At 48.3% G+C, this 13,163-nt stretch overlaps 1 long non-coding RNA gene across 1 annotated transcript; it reads right to left on the minus strand.

Annotated features, from left to right (window-relative positions):
• Window positions 1-10,344: 10,344 nt before the first annotated feature.
• On the minus strand, window positions 10,345-11,328 carry LOC129160181 (uncharacterized). The gene is made up of 3 exons (XR_011515550.1): window positions 11,265-11,328; window positions 11,082-11,175; window positions 10,345-10,886 (listed from the first exon to the last, which is right to left on the minus strand). It is a non-coding gene; the product is annotated as an uncharacterized lncRNA (long non-coding RNA).
• Between the last annotated feature and the right edge of the window lie 1,835 nt (window positions 11,329-13,163).

The raw sequence follows: 13,163 nt of genomic DNA on the forward strand, positions 1-13,163 counted from the left end.
CTGAAAAACAGGGTTCTCTTCAACCTAGAGACTTGAAACTCGCACTGTTTCTTTACATAGCTGACAGCTACAACATATTCAGTTTTCAAGTTGCTGGCTTATTGAGAAGGGTCAAGGTTCACAGCCTCTTGGTACGTGCAGAAAAAATGATGGATTTGGGCTGTTTTGGGGCTGAAAACAGGTTTCTCGTCAACCTAGAGACTTGAAACTTGTACATTTCCTTTAGATAGCAGACAGCTACCACATACGTCGAGTTCGTGCCGGTCGCATCGTGTTAAGCGTCCGTTTGGGGCCGGAGGGCAGTTTTCCCTCCCATTTTTGCCATGTGCTCGGCAAAGTTGCATTTCTCAACCGATTTTAACAGAACAGACCAAGGGCGTAGGAACCGGGGGGGGGGTGGGTGGGACGTGTCCCCTCCAATATTTGACAAACTCGCATTCGTCCCCCCCAATAACATGGAGAAGAAAAAGAGTGATTTTGAAATATTTGACTCGCGAGCTTTTATTTTGAAAGACACCGCGGACTTCTCTCCGACACAGCCCCTCCCCTCAGGGAGTTAGACAGGCTGGCTGAGTGAAGCAGGAGTCAGAGCCGGGGCAGACACAGGTGTCAGAGACAGACGGCAGCAGCTCAGCGAGTTCTTCTCATGGGCAAAAAGAGGAAAGAAAGGAATTGTGAGTTGGTAATAATTTAGTCCAAGAGTATAATTCTATTTCTGGTCAAACGCTAAAATGGCTGACTAGCGTAAACATCTTGCTAGTTAGCATTAAACATTAAACAACACTACTAGTCAACAAAAAATGGCGAATTTTACAGTAACAGACAAAAACCATTTGACACGAAATTAATAAAAAAGTAGAATCTCCACATAAAAAAGGAGTTTGTAAGTGTGATTGTTGCTTGTTTGTGACATTCTCATCACATTTCATTTTTAAACCTTATTCATGTCACTTTTTTCATATAAGAGACCAGAGGAAGTTCAGCAGGAAAATGATGAAGAAGGTGAGACAGGCAGCGCCAGACCTGCTGAGGGAGAGACAGGCAGCATCAGACCTGCTGAGGGTGAGACAGGGAGCGCCAGACCTGCTGAGGTGCAGGTAGGTGCTACAGTGGAGTGAGATTTTAGATGGTTGATGATGAGAAGAAGATTTGAGCATGATAACAAGTGAACACGACTAAATAATACTATAACAACCATGATTTTAATGTTGCACTAGTCGTCCAACAGTATTTTTACTCCTTATTCATGTCCACTGTTTTTATATTAGAGATCAGATGAAGTTCAGCAGGAACCAGTTGAGGGTGAGACAGGGAGAGCCAGACCTGCTGAGAGTGAGACAGGGAGAGCCAGACCTGTTGAGGGTGAGACAGGGAGCACCAGACCTGCTGAGAGTGAGACAGGGAGAGCCAGACCTGCTGAGGGTGAGACAGGGAGAGCCAGACCTGCTGAGGGTGAGACAGGCAGCGCCAGACCTGCTGAGGGTGAGACAGGGAGCGCCAGACCTGCTGAGGTACAGGTAGGTGCTACAGTGAAGAGTGAGATGGTTTTAGGTTGCTGATGAGAGGAAGATTTTAATGTAATAATAAGTGAACACAGTTAAATATATGTAATCCCATTACAAGTAGGGCTGGGCACAGTACGGTTTAAGAATAAATTACATTCTGTATACGCTTCCTTAGAAATATTAAAAAAATAAGTGTTAAACTCTGCTTTCTGGTGCATTTAGACTGCAGTTTTGGCCACTGTTTGTTTCCTTTGTCCATCTGAATAATAACGTAGTTCCAGCTGTTGTTGTAAGTGAATTATTTCTTTTTTCATTCTGTCAGAAACAAACAGAATTTTCTGATTGTTGGTCAGCATTGTTGGCTGATGTAGTTTAAAATATTCTGATGAGAGTCAGATCAATTCAGACTGAATGTTCACAGCTTTAGTCTTGTATTAAATCTGTTTACACATCTCTACCCATAGGAATAAGATAATATATCCTACATTCATATTATTAAAATATATCCTACATTCATATTATTAAAATATATCCTACATTCATATTATTAAAATATATCCTACATTCATATTATTAAATAAAAATAAAACACTACTGACACATAAACAGCGTTTTTATAATTAAAACGTCCACGTTGGCCGGTAATCACCTGGATCCGGCTAATGGGGAGTAAGTAAGTAAGTAAAAGTAAGTAAGTAAGTAAGTAAAAGTTTATTTATATAGCGCCTTTCACAGATATAAATCACAAAGCGCTATACAACATGATAAAGATCAGGGCAAATACCTCTAACCAATAAAAACATCAGAAAAACAATAGCAGTGATAAAATAGAAAATAAAATCATGAGTATAAACAAAGTGAAGGTGTGAACCCGAAAAAGCCATCTTTTTGAACATTTAGGGAGGGAACGCCTGGATGAAAAGGTGAGTTTTTAGATGATTTTTAAAGACCTCTACAGTGTTAGAAAGACGGAGATTTGAAGGTAGATTGTTCCAAAGTCTGGGTGCAATAGTCTGAAAGGCCCTGTCCCCTTTGGTTTTCAGTCTGGTCCGAGGAACAGCCAGGAGGTTTTCAGATGTGGATCTAAGGTTCCGAGAGGTGGTGTGTGGGGATAAAAGCTCAGATAGGTAGCTTGGAGCCTGGTTGTTAAGAGCTCTATAGGTCAGGACTAAAACTTTAAACCGAATTCTATATTCTACCGGGAGCCAGTGGAGGGACTGTAAAACTGGAGTGATGTGAGCTCATCTGCTGGATTTGGTTAGGAGTGTTGCTGCTGCATTTTGGATGGCTTGAAGGCGTGAGAGGGAGGTTTTGCTGAGACCAGTAAAAAGAGCGTTACAGTAGTCTAAGCGTGATGACACAAAGGCATGGATGACTTTTTCCAGATCTGCAGTAGAAACCAGTTTACGGACTTTTGAAATGTTTCTCAGTTGAAAGAAACAAGAGCGGGAGATGGTTTTGACGTGCGAGTCTAAACTTATAGCTGGATCAAAAATAACTCCTAGGTTTCTAATGTTGGCCTTGGCTGATGGGCAAAAAGAGGCAATTTCTTGCTCGATTTTTGGCTGAAGTTCCAGGGGTGCAGCGATCAGGGTCTCTGTCTTGTTAGCATTGAGGACAAGAAAATTGCTGGACAGCCAGTTACTGATCTGTGTCAGGCAGAGTACAAGTGTGGCCAGCCTGTCCAACTGGTGTGGCATAAAGGACATATAGAGCTGAATATCATCAGCGTAGATGTGGTAGGAGATGTCTGGGAAAGACTGAATGATGCCAGCTAGGGGAAGAATATAGAATGCGAATAGTAGAGGCCCTAGAACTGAACCTTGTGGGACCCCGCATGTTAGAGAGGCAGTATCTGAAGAGAAGGTTTCGGACTTCACTGTGAATGTTCTGTTGGTGAGATAGGAAGAGAGCCAGTCTAGAGCAGAACCTGAAATCCCAGCCAGGGCCTTTAACCTGTTTAGTAGAACGTTGTGGTCTACAGTGTCAAAAGGAGCCTAAGTCTCCTCCCCTTCTGGCTGGCTCATGGGTCCCCGATAAAAAAAAAAAAAACAGAATGTTAGTGAACTGGGCTATAAAAGTTATTTTCTTGTCTTTCTGGGCTTTGCCTTACGCCCTGAATCACATCTGTCAGACTTTTCTAATCCTAGAGTTTCACCGTCTATCAGATTTTCTATCAGAAGCTAATGCAGGAGATAGCGGCAGGAGACTATGTTCATGTTCAGCCTGCATGAAACACTCAGTGACACGTTATAATCAGAAATAATCATTTAATGTATTTTTTCAGTGAAGTTGACCTACGGTATATATTGACCTACAACAGATTTGTTAGATTTCCAAAATGTGTCCCCCCCCCATATTAAACTCGTTCCTACGCCCTTGGAACAGACATCAATTTGGCATGCCGCCGTCACCCCGAGCTAGCCCAGGCAGTTTGGGAGCTGTAGCTCTTTGTTCCGGTGCTTTTCTGAACCCTAGGTCACCAGAGGTCAAGCCCTTTTTTGGCCACAGCTCCTCAAGGGAACGCCCGATCCGTCCAGTTTTTGGAGAGGTGGTCCCCGTGGTGCCAAGCAATAATAATCCGCTGTCAAAATTGAAAGAAAAAAAAATGTCGTGTCTGAGTTTGGCCAAAAATGCCCTCTTAGACCCATCGCCTCAAAGAGGACTTGTGTTTTCCTGGTAGAAGGTGGAAAGAAAAAGTTCTGCTGGCACCAGCGGCGCCATCTTCGGATATGTGGTTCGGGGGCCAAGCATGAGTCCATCCGAGTGGTTTGGTGGCAAAATATTTTGTGGTTCCGGAGATATAGCCCCCCAAAGCGCATGATTTTTGCAAGTTTGCAATGGCGCAATTCTAGCGCCGTGAGGGCTATCAAAAAGGCGAGTAGATTTTTGCGCTCGTACCGGACTTCCGAACCAGAGAGTGAAAAATATTTTTTGACTGCGCCCCCTAGTGGCCGAACTTGGTCAGTGAGCGACGTAGCGTGACGCAGCTGTAACTCCCTCCAAGTTGAAAACGGACACAAGGCGTTCTTGAATTTTGACTGGCATTTATTGCACACAGGTGCCACCAACGGTGCCGTGAGAACTGTACAAATGACATAGAATAATCAATTCGTTCTCATAGAGAATAAACAATGAAACACTAATACACAAGATAAAACACTCACAATTTACATTTACAAATTACCCGTGACCACCATAGACTCGACAGTTCTGTCTCAAACAAACATCTTATTTTCCCATCACGACATAAACACACACATTGCATACCTCATTGGCCGCATTAACTTGCAGGGGTTAATAAAAAACACATCTTGCAGTGTCACTCCTTTCCACAGCTGGAAAACGTCGTTGCATGCGTCTGCATAGCTCTACCAACAAATGATAGCGGTTAGCATGCTGCCGCCTATCAAGTGTGGCGTGCAACTGAAAATATTGTCAACCCCGAAACAACAAACTAAACATTGGTTCCACCCTGGAAATATTCTGTAAACCATTTAAATGTGTGCTTTTAAACCCCATAACGTATACATTATTAAAAATAAAATATTCTTAGCTTATTTATCGTAACTTGAACCATAAATTATCTCAAAACTGCATGACTGTGGCTGACGGCAGCCACACAGCTAAAATATTATGATTCGGCATGTCCTTCTTTACAACATATGTGAATTTCATGTCCCTACGTGGAATTTAACTATTTTTAATTAATTAAAAGCAACGAGCAAAACCCTAGGCCCGAAACCACGATTTTTAGACCCTTTTTGGCCGCTGTTCGGCCATCGTTGATTCGAGGCGCCCGAAAACTCTTCTGGTGCATCCCAGCACTGGCCCGAACCACATACGTCGAGTTCGTGCCGGTCGCATCGTGTTAAGCGTCCGTTTGGGGCCGTACGGCACTTTTCCCACCTTTTCTGTCATGTGCTCGGCAAAGTGGCATTTCTCAACCGATTTTCACCAAACAAATGTCGATTTGGCATGCCGCCGTCACCCAGAGCTAGCTCAGGCAGTTTGGTAGCCGTAGCTCGTTGTTCTGGTGCTGTTCTGGGTCAGAGGTCAGAAAAAATGATGGATTTCAGCTGAAAACAGGGTTCTCTTCAACCTCCAGACTTGACACTGATAATGTGTGCTCCTTGACCTCACAGGTCCATCATGTGTTAATTTCAGACAGATTGGAGCTTGTTTTCACACAAATGGAACCAAAATTATGTGAAATTGGGCTTCGTGCGACATAATTCTGGGGGCCATTTAAAAATCATAAGTGCTAATGACTCCATTCCTTCTGCTGGTGATAGGGGCTGGTAAGCAGAGTATTTTAAAACAAACCTGACCTCTCTAGGACATTCAGAAGCCAAGTTATGAGCCTCCAAAGCTGTTTTTCGAAACCGTCCTTCAAGTCACACCAGGCCTGGTGACCTTTGTGACATCATCTGACCCCCTTAGGAATGTGCTATCATCATGAAACGTGCAGATCACTTACAACTCCATAGATTCTCCCTTCCTGTTATGTTTCAGCCTGATTGGACCTTGTTTTCACACAAATGTAAACAGAACAATGTGAGATTTTGAATGTACAACCACTTTATTACAGCTGCCATTTAAAAATTATACATTCTTTGGACTCCATTTATGGATTATAAGTAGCACACCATTATTTTGAGTACAATAAAACAGACCCTGACTTCTCACTAAGGTGTCACATTCAATTTCTCACTTTGTGATGTACACGACTGCAGCCAGGAGCACAGATGCTGCATGAGCAGCTGAACAAACTCTTGTGCCAGGTGACAAAGACGTGTCCAATAGAGGTTCTGGTCAGCAGGGAGCTGCTCCTGTGTACTGTCCCAGTCAGAAGTTATTTCCACGGCTTTGGATCGCTACAATGTCAAACACACACACACACACACACGAGAGGATATGGAGGAGGCTGGTTTGGACTTGGAGAGACATGACTCCTTTCAAGACATGTGGATGGATTTGAAGGAATAATGTTTACTCCGCTTGGGAGTCACCGTGTTTCTGCAGCCAGTTGAGTCCTATAACAAGAGGAGACTGTTTGAGACACTGTGCTTGAGCTTTGCCTGTTAAACAAGTGTGATCAGCCTCCTATTTGGACAAGTGTTGTCATGGTCTGCGTCAGCCCCTTCCCTTTTTGTGCCTCCTGGTGTCCTCCATCCCTCTCTAGATTCCCTCTTGTGTCCTTTTGTTCCCCAGCTCCTCTTGTGCTCCACTCCAGGATCTCCCCTTGTGCTCTCTTAGCGCCCTCATGTGTCCTTGTCTGCATCCCTGTTATGTGTCTTATGCTGTAGCTCTTTGGCGCCCTCATGTGTCCTTTTTCTGCGTGTCAGTTTAGTGTCTTATGTTTGTAGTCCTTTAAGTCTATTCCTCCTAGGTCTTGTGTCGTCTCATTCATCCCCAGGTCCTCCAGGTCTCATTTACATTCTGTGTCCTTTTAGTCCCCAGCTTCTTTGTCCCCAGCTCAACGTGTGTGTGAGATTCAGCCTCCTGCTCAGTATTTGTGTGTAGTTCTGTGTGTGTGTGTTAGTCCTTCCCGCAGCCCTTAGGTTTAGTTTTGGTGTCTTAGAGTTTCTTAGGTTTATTTGGCCCTCCTCTGTTTCTGTTTGCCCATTTTGATTATTAGGTTCACCTGTCCTCCTCCTTGAACCGTCACCTTATCGTGGTGGAGGAGTTTGAGTGCCCTAATGATCCTAGGAGCTATGTTGTCTGGGGCACTTAGTGCCCCTGGTAGGGTCTCCCATGACAAATTGGTCTTAGGTGAAGGGTGAGACAAAGAACGGTTCGAAGGATCTTTCATGGCGGTTAAAACGAAGAGTCGGAGTACCCGGCCCGGAGGGTTACCGGGGTCCCACCCTGGAGCCAGGCCTGGGGTTGGGGCCCGTGAGCGAGCGCCTGGTGGCCGGGCTTTCGCCCATGGGGCCCGGCCGGGCCCAGCCCGAACCGGATACATGGGTTTGTCCAACTGTGGACCCACCACCCGCAGGAGGAACATGAAGGGTCCGGTGCAATGCGAATCGGGTGGCAGACCAAGGCGGGAGCCTTGGCGGTCCAATCCCCGGACAAGAAAACTAGTTTTTGGGACATGGAACGTCACCTCGCTGGCGGGGAAGGAGCCGGAGCTTGTGGCAGAGGTTGAGCGGTACCGGCTAGATATAGTCGGACTCACCTCGACACATTGCATTGGCTCTGGAACCCGAGACCTGGAGAGAGGTTGGACACTCTACTTTGCTGGAGTTGCTCCGGGTGAGAGGCGGAGGGCTGGGGTTGGCTTTTTGTTAGCCCCGAGACTCTCTGCCTGTGTGTTGGGGTTTACCCCGGGGGACAAGAGGGTAGCTTCCTTGCGCCTTCGGGTCGGGGAACGGGTCCTGACTGTTGTTTGTGCTTATGGGCCAAATATCAGTTCAGAGTACCCACCCTTTTTGGAGTCCCTGGGACGAGTGCTAGATAGTGCTCCATCAGGGGACTCCATTGTCCTGCTGGGGGACTTCAATGCTCACGTGGGCAATGACAGCTTGACCTGGAGGGGTGTGATTGGGAGGAACGGCCCACCTAATCTGAACTCGAGCGGTGTTTTGTTATTGGACTTCTGTGCAAGCCGCAGTTTGGCCATAACGAACACCATGTTCGAACATAAGGATGCCCACCGGTACACTTGGTACCAGGGCAGCCTAGGTCACAGGTCGATGATAGATTTTGTAGTCGTATCATCTGACCTGCGGCCGTATGTTTTGGACACCCGAGTGAAGAGAGGGGCGGCGCTGTCAACTGATCACCACCTGGTGGTGAGTTGGATCAGATGGCAAGGGAACATGCCGCGTAGACCTGGCAGACCCAAACGCATAGTGAGTGTCTGCTGGGAACGCCTGGCAGAAGAACCTGTCAAGACGGTCTTCAACTCCCACCTCCGGCAGAGCTTTGACCACGTCCCGAGAGCAGTGGGGGACATTGAGTCCGAGTGGGCCTTGTTCCACTCTGCGATTGTCGAGGCGGCTGTTGCTAGCTGTGGTCGTAAGGTGGCCGGTGCCAGTCGTGGTGGCAACCCCCGTACCCGCTGGTGGACACCAGAGGTTCGGGGAGCCGTCAGGCTGAAGAAGGAGGCCTACAGGGCGTGGCTGGTCTGTGGGTCTCCGGAGGCAGCAGACAGGTACTGGATAGCCAAGCGGGGTGCAGCAGTGGCAGTTGCCGAGGCAAAATCTCGGGCGTGGGAGGAGTTTGGTGAGGCCATGGAGAAAGACTATCGATCGGCTCCAAAGAGGTTCTGGCAAACTGTCCGGCGCCTCAGGAGAGGAAGGCAGCAACTCGCTCACACTGTTTACAGTGGGGATGGGGAGCTGCTGACGTCAACTGAGGCTATAGTCGGACGGTGGAAGGAATACTTTGAGGAGCTCCTCAATCCCACCAATGCGCATTCCGAGGAGGAACCAGAGCTGGGAGGCCTGGGGATGGACTGTCCGATCTCGGGGGCAGAAGTTGCTGAGGTAGTCAAACAACTACACAGCGGCGGAGCCCCGGGGGCGGATGAGGTTCGTCCTGGGTATCTCAAGGCTATGGATGTTGTAGGGCTGTCATGGTTGACACGTCTCTACAACATTGCGTGGTCATCGGGGACAGTTCCTAGGGAGTGGCAGACCGGGGTGGTGGTCCCCATCTTTAAGAAGGGTGACCTGAGGGTGTGTTCCAACTATAGGGGGATCACACTCCTCAGCCTCCCTGGAAAGGTCTACGCCAAGGTACTGGAGAGGAGGGTCCGATCGATAGTTGAATCTCAGATAGAGGAGGAGCAATGTGGTTTTCGTCCTGGCCGTGGAACTGTGGACCAGCTCTATACCCTTGCAAGGGTGATGGAGGGGGCATGGGAGTTTGCCCAACCAATCCACATGTGCTTTGTGGATTTGGAGAAGGCTTATGACCGTGTCCCCAGGGGCACCCTGTGGGGGACGCTCCAGGAGTATGGGGTGGGTGGCTTTCTGTTAAGGGCCATTCAGTCCCTTTACCAGAGGAGCGTGAGTTTGGCCCGCATAGCCGGTAGTAAGTCGGACCTGTTCCCAGTGAGGGTTGGACTCCGCCAGGGCTGCCCTTTGTCACCCGTTCTGTTCATCACTTTTATGGACAGAATTTCTAGACGCAGCCGTGGTGTGGAGTGTGTCGAGTTTGGTGGCAGGAGAATCTCGTCTCTGCTTTTTGCGGATGATGTGGTCCTCCTAGCTTCATCCAGCTCTGACCTTCAGCTCTTGCTGGGTAGGCTCGCGGCCGAATGTGAAGCGGCTGGGATGAGGATCAGCACCTCCAAATCTGAGACCATGGTTCTCGACCGGAAAAGGGTGGCTTGCCACCTCCGGGTCGGGGGAGAGGTCCTACCTCAAGTGGAGGAGTTTAAGTATCTCGGGGTCTTGTTCACGAGTGAGGGTAGGAGGGATCGGGAGATCGACAGGCGGATTGGTTCGGCGTCTGCAGTGATGCGGACGCTGAGCCGATCTGTCGTGGGGAAGAGGGAGCTGAGCCAGAAAGCCAGGCTCTCGATTTACCAGTCGATCTACGTCCCAATCCTCACCTATGGTCATGAGCTTTGGGTAATGACCGAAAGAACGAGATCGCGGATACAAGCGGCCGAAATGAGTTTCCTCCGTAGGGTGGCCGGGCTCAGCCTTAGAGATAAGGTGAGGAGCTCGGACATTCGGGAGGGACTCGGAGTAGAACCGCTGCTCCTCTGGATCGAAAGGAGCCAGTTGAGGTGGTTTGGGCATCTGGTCAGGATGCCTCCTGGACGCCTCCCCGGGGAGGTGTTTCGGGCATGTCCTGCCGGCAGAAGGCCCCCGGGTTCGACCCAGGACACGTTGGAGAGGTTACATCTCCAATCTGGTCCGGGAACGCCTTGGGGTCCTGCCGGAGGAGCTGGTGGACAAGGCCGGGGAGAGGACGGCCTGGAGCTCCCTAATTGGGATGCTGCCCCCGCGACCCGGACCCGGATAAGCGGAGGAAGACGAAGACGACGAAGGTTCACCTGTCTTCCCTCCAGCTCTCACTTCACACACCCGCTGCCATTTTCCCTAATCACTTCTCCCTGTGTATATAAGCTCTGTCTGGTCTGTGTCTGATGTCGGTTCATTGTGGTATGTTGTCTGCGTTGCTCGTGCTCTGTATGAACTTTGTCTCCAGGTTTTTGTGCTCTAAGAAGAGCTTTGGGTGTTCCTGTTCTCCAGGACGTTTTGGACTTTGGCTCGCTGCCTCGGATTACTTTTTTTCTTTGTCCTGAAATAAAAGGATTTTACTTTGAACCACCTTCTGCCTTTTGACATCCTGGGTTCTGCGTTTTGGGTCCAAACCATCCTCCTCAAATCGTGACAAGTGTCATCTGTGGCACACCTGAAAGTGCAGTACAAATTTGAAGCCAATCGAACAAAAAAAATTCCAACCTATTGCCCCTTTAATTTTTTAGCTCCGGTCACTTTAAAATAATTTTCTTCTAAACCGTAGGAGCTGAAATGACCGTTCCAGTTAAAAAGGATTCATTTTTAGTCCCCCCAAAGACACATCCTAGTTTTACAGCTGTTGCATTACCTCTAGGGCAGTCTAGCTGACCTCTGCACGCCAAGATGATCCTTCCCATTAGGTTTGGCTGGCTGGAGGAGGTGAAGTCATCCAAAGTGTGTTACTGTGGACCCAAAGAGGAGCTTTTAGTTGTTTTTTGCACAAGCATTAGCTGAGGCTTAGCTTTTAAAATTGATTTGAGCCAACACTCACCTGAGATGCTGCACGATTAGCATGAAGGTTTAATGGGTTAACTGGTGCAGAGCTAGTCTTCCAGCAGGTGCATCCATGTTTCACGGTGTCTAATCCTTAAAGGATGCTTCTGATCTCCTACTCAGGTGTGACAGTCATGCAGTGGTGACGTTTTTACCGCGTGTCTCTGCTATGTTTTGGTCACGTGAACTCCTGCGCAAAGCTGCTGTCACAGACGCGCGTTTTGCTGAGTCCGGGGAGCGATCAGATCGTTCCAAATGATTGTGCAGTGTCCAGGAGCCTTCTGTCCATCAACACATGTGCAGATTTCAATGATCATACCACTAGACTATCTGCTAACGGCTTGCTGTCTGCGCAAAGCTCACCACCATCTCCGTGCGCACAGGTGGTTCACGCTTGGCTGCCTCCTCTCGTCGTGTCCCGTTTAATGAGCGCAGCTGCCCAGAGATTCCCGTTACATCCGTCCTCTTGTTGTTTTATCAGCTTAGGTAGGTGTGCAGTGTTTCCCGTTACATCCGCGGTGTTGTTGTGTGCTCCCAGCTGACATCCGTGTCCCGCTCCATTGGCACAGTTGTCGCGCGCTTCTCCGCTCCGCCCAGTCACCGGCATTGGCTCAGTTGGCACGCGCTTTGTGGTTATCTCCGCCCAGTCACCGGCCAATTACCTCTTTCTTGGAGTTCATCTACAGGTAAGCATCGTGTCCACGTTTCTCTGTAATAATTAAATGGTTTAAAGTGCAATTTTAGCGTGAACAGTGAATAGAACATGTGCATGAAGTTGTCATCTAGTAGTGTTTGTCATGTTAAAGTTGTAGTTCCTTGCAGTAAGCTCAACAGAGTGCTAAAATCCACCTTTTCTCACAGTGAAATGAGTGCAAATCAATCTCATTTAATAAAATGGAAAGAGTTTAGCAGCACAACACACAGATAAACTACAGGTTGTATATATATAAATGACTACAATGCATAACATGTCCAAAAGTGTTTGAACCTTTTAATAAGCTGTGCAGGAAGTTCTCTTAAAGCAAAGGTTTTTAGCCACTAGAGGGTGTCATTTTGTAGTCTTTGTCATGTTAAAGTTGTAGTTCCTTGCGATAAGCTCAACAGGTTAGCTGTTACACTGTGTTACTATATTTATGACAGCTTGACATGAGCACACACCAGTGTTTACACAGGATTTGGTGTGGAACAAAGCATTTACTGGACAAGGAGACTTCTGTGACTTTGTGTAGCTTCACACTAGGGTCAAAAATAAACACTTTCTTCTATTTCCTGTCCTTAGACACACTGACATCATACATCAAACATACATACCTTAGTGACCATGGCATCCAAGTACCACAACTGCCCCATCTGTGGCCGCCCCTTCGCAGCTCTCTCCCACCATCTCAAAAGGGCCCACAAGGTGGACAACGGCGAGGAGCGTCAGCTGCTGCTCAAGCTGGCAAGCAAGTGGGTGTTCTTCCGTTATGAGCCCTGCCCCGTCTCTGGGTGCACCTACATGTCGTCCAGGTGTGACAAACACCTGGAAAGCAGCCACCCGGAGCTCTCCAAGGAGCAGCTGCAACGGGCTGTAGACACCGCCCAGAGACGGGTGACCATCCTCCAGCTGGCAGCCCTCAGGGCCACTGCCCCTCACCCGCCAATGGTCAGCCAGCTGGACCAGGAGGAGGACGACTCTGACGTCTGGTCAGAGGAGGAGGCGGAAGCGCAGGCCAGCTGCCAGGGCTGCAACACCCTCCAGCGCAAGTACGAGGGTGTCAAGCAGCAGCTGGACAACCTGCGGAAGACCTTCCGCCTCTACCACCGCAGGGTCTCCAGGTTCGAGCGGAGGACTGGGAAAGTGAGTTACACATGCTTATAAATTCTATTTAACTCATGAAATAATACTCAGCAAGCA

The sequence above is a fragment of the Nothobranchius furzeri genome, chromosome 11, assembly GCF_043380555.1.
Source record: "Nothobranchius furzeri strain GRZ-AD chromosome 11, NfurGRZ-RIMD1, whole genome shotgun sequence".
NCBI classification, from domain to species: domain Eukaryota; kingdom Metazoa; phylum Chordata; class Actinopteri; order Cyprinodontiformes; family Nothobranchiidae; genus Nothobranchius; species Nothobranchius furzeri.